The sequence below is a fragment of the Lissotriton vulgaris genome, chromosome 6 (assembly GCF_964263255.1).
Source record: "Lissotriton vulgaris chromosome 6, aLisVul1.2, whole genome shotgun sequence".
Taxonomy (NCBI): Eukaryota; Metazoa; Chordata; class Amphibia; order Caudata; family Salamandridae; genus Lissotriton; species Lissotriton vulgaris.
Window position 1 is genome coordinate 225,331,352 of NC_141694.1, and position 6,000 is coordinate 225,337,351.

The following is a 6,000-nucleotide window of genomic DNA, read 5'->3' on the forward strand; positions in this document are numbered from 1 at the left end:
ACTGTGGGGGTTCTGGGGGTCTGTGCTGTATTACATCGACAAGACATTGGCACACGCACTTCCTTGTTCGGCAGAGGTCTGCCTCCTAGTACTGTTGCCCCGAACAAATGTGAAAAAGGTGGGCTCTAGATTTGCAGACCTGGCCCTGGTCCTAGCGTGAAGACCGATAGCATTGACGTGGATGGCGGCGACAGGTCCTTCGGTTATGGTCTGGGAAAGGAATGTGGGCTAGAGCGGAAGATAGGGCATTACAGAGGCAGGACGCGCAGGGGTTCCGCCGCCGCTCATTATGTGTGACAGAGGTCCTGAGAGCATGGGATTCCAGGAACGACACATATTTCGTAGGGAGTGATGATGAAGTGGAGAATGAGGGGAGTGTGCGTTGTGGCTCTGCCGAGGTAGGAAAGATGTGATCAACTGAGTGGTGTTCCCCCGCCTCTGCTCCCCCTCAGAGGTTCTCATTCGAAGACATACACAGACCTACTTCCTACTAAGTGATTACCTCCTAAAAATGACATAGAGTAGCGAAACCCCTGGACGACGCACTGTTAAACAATTTCCCAGAGTTTGGGACAAATGGTTGCAATATGTTTTTGTTTAATATGTTAGTATGATGGGAAGATAGTCGTGATTCCCTAGAACACACATAGATAAGGAGTAAATCAAATGGATGATAACAGTTGGTCACAGAGTGTATTGTAATGTACCTCTCTAAACCACATGCCATGTATGGTTCTGAAGTTAATAACTGTAACACTGGCAAGTCACTGTGCCACTATCTAATTATGCAATCACTACTCTTGTAAGTATATATAAATATGTAACCATAAATTCCAAATAAAAAATATTTTTTTAAATGTATGGAACCATGCAGTACAATTACACATAAATACAGTAACCAGCAATTATTGATGAAAGCTTATAAAAGGATATAAAATACAATCAATAATATTTCTAAGAAAAGCACAATGCAATGTAAGCAGTGTTTAAAATTGTTTAGAAATAAAATGGTAAAAATTAGTTCAAAGTGTTTTGACACTTTTGTGCTGTGGAGGTAGCTTCCAAGGTACAGGGAAAAGGGAAAAAAAGTGCAGGCTAATTGGCCCAAGTGCGGTTTTGAAACTGAAGGTGCTTAACAAATGGGGGTAGCATCAGGGTGTTACTCTGGGCTGGTTTAATGTCCCGGCCCCACTGGGTAAAGCCCACAAAGATACTGCAGGGAGATTGATGGTACGAAATGGTCATCTTGTGGTGCGGCGTGCGCAAGACCACGGGTACTAGGGACTTTACATGTGGCCCTTGCAGTAGTCCGCTTATAACGCACTACAGCAAAGCCAGTGTCATCCAGTGGGGGCGTTGAGTGTGAGTCAGATAGAGTCTGTGAATTTTCCTAGTCTAGCTACGTGTTGTCAGTAAAGCACAGATCCGAGGCCTCTGCACCGTCTGATGTCGTGGGCCCGGAACAGAGGAAGAAGCAGTCGGCGATGATCATCAGCAGTTTAATGCAGCAGCACAGCAAATGGAGCCATTAAGCCAAGATTCTATGTGGCAGTTGCATAACCTGCATGTGGTTGCCTCTGCGCCAGGCAGGGTTAAAGACAGAAATTGGCAAGGCGATGAGCCTCATTTTTTTTTAAACAAATTTTTATTGATCTATGATATTACAAGCAATAGCATCGTAAAGATAGGATTGCAGTTATAATCTGAGCCCAATTACAATTTAGCATATTATACATATTATTCTCAGGATACTAGTTCGCAGGGGGTATTATTCTCATACCAATGTGGTGAAAAGATGGCGCCCCTGTTGTGGCCTGAAATCTTCAAGTCTATGGCTCGTTACTGCTCTTCATAGGTATTCTTCAGCACAAAATTCCGCTCTTCGTATATTCGCTAACAAAGCAAAAGGAGGAAGCCCCCCTCCCTCAAAATACCCCCCCCCCCCCACCCCCTAGGCATGTCGCTCATTCAACGGATTTCCTGCATGGTAATGCTGGGTAGTGCAACAGTGCACCGGGCAGATCATTCTCAGTGCTGTAGTTCCACAGTGGGGTCTCGCTGCTCGGGAGCTCATTTTGGCAGTCAGCGCACCCGAGTGACAGTCTGGGTCGCCCAGCAACTTACGCCCTCAATCATCTATCCCAGGGCCCTTACCGTCAGGGGGTTCGTACATCAGTGTCATCGCTTGGCTGTCGCAGTATGTCCACTAATGCCACCCATGCCCTCTCTGTCTCCAATGCCGTTTCGCTCCCTGTTTCTCGGGCCATTTGTAGTCTAAAGATCCCTTCACAGTCTGCCCATTTTACAAGTTCCCTCTCCCATCTCAGTACGTTGGGGGCATGTTTCACTTTCCATTGGCTTGTGAGTCCCCTTTTGGCCAACACCAACTCCAGGTCTATAAACTTGCTAGTGACCAAATTCCGGGCAGTGTGGGAGAACCAGTGTAGGAGAGAACACCCTGGTGTCAGCGCTATATCACGCTCCGTTGTGTCCGCCAACCTGGTCGTCACCTCTCTCCAGAACGCTCTCTGGAGCGGGCAGTCCCAAAACGTGTAAAAACCATGCACCTTCCAGGTTACATCTTGGGCAAGTGGACTGGGCCCCAAAATATTCAGTGATCTTTTGTGGGGTATGGTACACTCTGTGAAGGACAAAGAAGTGGATCAGTTGAAAACGTGCATGCTTAGAACTTTTACAGGCCCTTTCCACAATCTCCCCCCAGGGCTTCTCAAGGCGATGAGCCTCATGGAAACTTATTTTCCTGCGTGCCTGGGCTGAGAGTGGTTGTTGAAAGTAGGGCTTGGCTTTTGTGTAGGATGCATCTAATGACTCGGCAGTGGAGCTGGACTGTAGCCTTTCAATGATCCGAAAGAGGTTTGCGTTACCTGCCTGTTCACAGCTTTTTTCAAGGCTGAATATGGTATTTCTTGGGTGTGCAAGTTAGCAGCCACAATGTTCAGATTGCAATTGCCTTTTCTAACTGGTTTTGCTATGGGGTGCCCTCTCCTTCAAACATCTATTTAAGATGACATTTGAGGGAGAGCTCTGGAGCCCCCACGAACCTTATGCAGTATTTTATTAAGCCCCTGTGACACTCAAGGTCTAGGCTCCCGAGACCCAGCTCCAGTCTTAACCTTTTCTTATACATGGGAATCTGAAAGTTCTTAAGCAGTATTTTGAAGGCACTGGGAAAGGCTAAGTGGCCATAGTTAAGATCCGGGATCAGTTTTACTCTCAAGACTTTCAGCAGTGAATCAGCAGTTCGGCTTTGTAAGAGGTTGCTTGGGCCTTTCAAGCTGTGGGTGACGCTGGTGTTTGAGGTGCCTCAGTGGGCCGCCAGTTTGTCCCCTTCCCTTCCGTGAACCAGACACCAAGGTAATTGAGTTGTAATTTGTAAGTCTCTGCCACAGACTTTTAGGGCCAGATGAAGGTCGCCCAATACCGGTCGGTAACGGCCGAAATTACCGAATTTCGGCCGTTACTGACCGGTATTGGGGTTTTGAGATGTAGGTGGCATTTCATAAGGATTCAGTATTTTACCGAATTGGTAATTTAAGGATTCGGTAAAATACCGAATTCTTAACATACCAATTCGGTAAATTACCGAATCCAGGATGTAGGAAGCACTCAAGTTCATGCATTCCTCAGTTAAGGAGTCGTTATTTACCACCAACTAGAAGTTGGTGGTAAATAATGAAAACCTTTGAAAAAGCATTTTTTTTTTGCTTTTCCAACAGTGCCATGTTGCAGACATACATGCCCTTAGGGCATGTATGTCTGCAACATGTGCACCCATGCACAATTGAGGGGTGCAACAGGGTGCCAAAGTGACAACCTGCCACCCTTCAATGTTTCCGATTCGGTAATTGACATTCATTCCTCCAGGCCCATAGGAATGAATGGCAATTACCGAATCGGTAAATACCGATTAGGTAATTACTGAAACTTACCAATTCGGTAATTTTTTAGGAAAAATTACCTACATCCCATTTGCCTATTCTTAAATACCGAATCCGTATGAGTCGGTATTTAAGAATCGGTAATCTGGGATTACGTACATCTGGCCCTAAATCCCTTACTTCGGTCAAGTATGAATTTGGCAAATTTTACAGCTGTGGGGGACCTAGAGAACAATGCAGATAAAGAAACAGTGTTTCTAGTCAGTACAATGACATGTACAGTTTTGGGCTGCTCCAGCAAGTGGTTTCACCCACTTATGTCGCAGGCAATACTCTGGACAGAATTTTTACGTACAATCCCCTTCTTAATGTCACAGTCTCTTTACTGCTATTCTGGTGGGACCACAGCGCAGTTATTTTTGACATTAACATAACCCACCCACAGCTAAGCGGTACTACTGCCCCTATGGCAGAGCTTGACACAAAATTGACTCGCTGTCATTTAATGAGATGCTATCTAACTCCAAGCCCACTGCTGTCAAAGACTTGGATAGCTACCTATTCTACCTGGGTAGATTCAGCAGTAGACTCACTCGTCCCTAAAAAAAACAAATATTAAGCGGAGAAGTACACAGAGGGAATCCTGGTTCTCGAATGAACTTAGAGCCCATAAATAGCTGTGCAGGAGGCAGGAATGTAAGTGGAGAAAAAACTACGACCTCTCTGAGAGAGAGACTTACAAACAGCTAATTCTGAATTGGCCACCTTTATTGAAACCACTAACTTACTAGACTCCACACAATACGGATTCAGAGATGGACACAGCACCACAGCAAGACCGTTCTTATATTATTGGATCTCTCAGCTGCACCTCTCTGGCTTATCTCATCATATTTTCCTGATTCTCAGTAATTTCAGCAGACGATACACAAATTGTGGTCTCAGTATCTAGTAATCCGGAAGATAATGCTATCAGATTTAACAACTGTATGAGGCAAAATAAATATTGGATGAAAACCAATTGCCTTAAATTAAACTGCGGGAAAACTGAGGTTCTTCTCCTATGCAACAATGTTACTTTCTGGATGCCTATTTGATGACCGCAAGACCTAGGCTTGCTCCCCACCCCAGGGATGAAGGTTAGGAATCTTGGGACCCTATTTGACAATAAATTGTTATTTGGAGATCAGGTCAATGCAGTAATCTCCTGAGTCTTCACTTTGAAGATGATTAGGAAAATCTGTCCTTTTGGCCCATTGGCTCTCCGAAAATGATAGTGATTGTCCTCGCCTATCAAAATTGAATTGCTGTAATGCTATTTTTTTATAACGGTCAGCACAGATTCCTCCACAAACTGCAGATTATGCAGAACGCTGCAGCATGTCTTTTATTGGGGATTCTCAAGTATCAGTCTGTCTCTCAGGTGCTGGTTAAGCTTCACTGGCTGCCCATAAGAAGGTGGATAGAATTTAAGGCCCTCTGTAACACCTTTAAGGCTCTTCATCATTCAGGTCCTGAATATTTCAGGAAAAAATTTGTTTTGTATCCTCTTTCTAGGGTGCTTCGTTCTTCTTCAGCCAGATACATCACTGTTCCTAAGTTCAGAAGAGCCTTTTGGAGCGGTAGAAGTTTCATAGTTGGCATGACCAACCTGTGGAACTCCCTTCCCCTTGAGTTGAATCTACACCCTAACCATCCTTCTTACAGGAAATCATTAAATGCCTGGTCTTTTACTAAAATATTTATGCCTATTTGCCTTTCAGTCACTTGCAGCACCAATTCGCCCCCGGGCATTCAAGTGATTTAAAACCCCCCTTTTAATTGAATTTTCATTTAGCACTGGTTGGCAGCGATAAAGTGCACAGTCCTAAAATGAACAAAAATGAATTCTAGCAAACAGGAGGTGGGAGAAGGCAAAAAATTTGGGGGAACACCACACCAAGTCCGTCGGGTCTAACAGTAGGATTCACAAAAATCTTGCCTCATGCACAATATTAAGGCAGGATTCCCACAAATAATCCTATGGAATGGTTGCCACTGCAATAATGTCGGCCCGCAAGGGATAGCAGACCTCTGTCACTGCAAACATAGTATGCCTTGA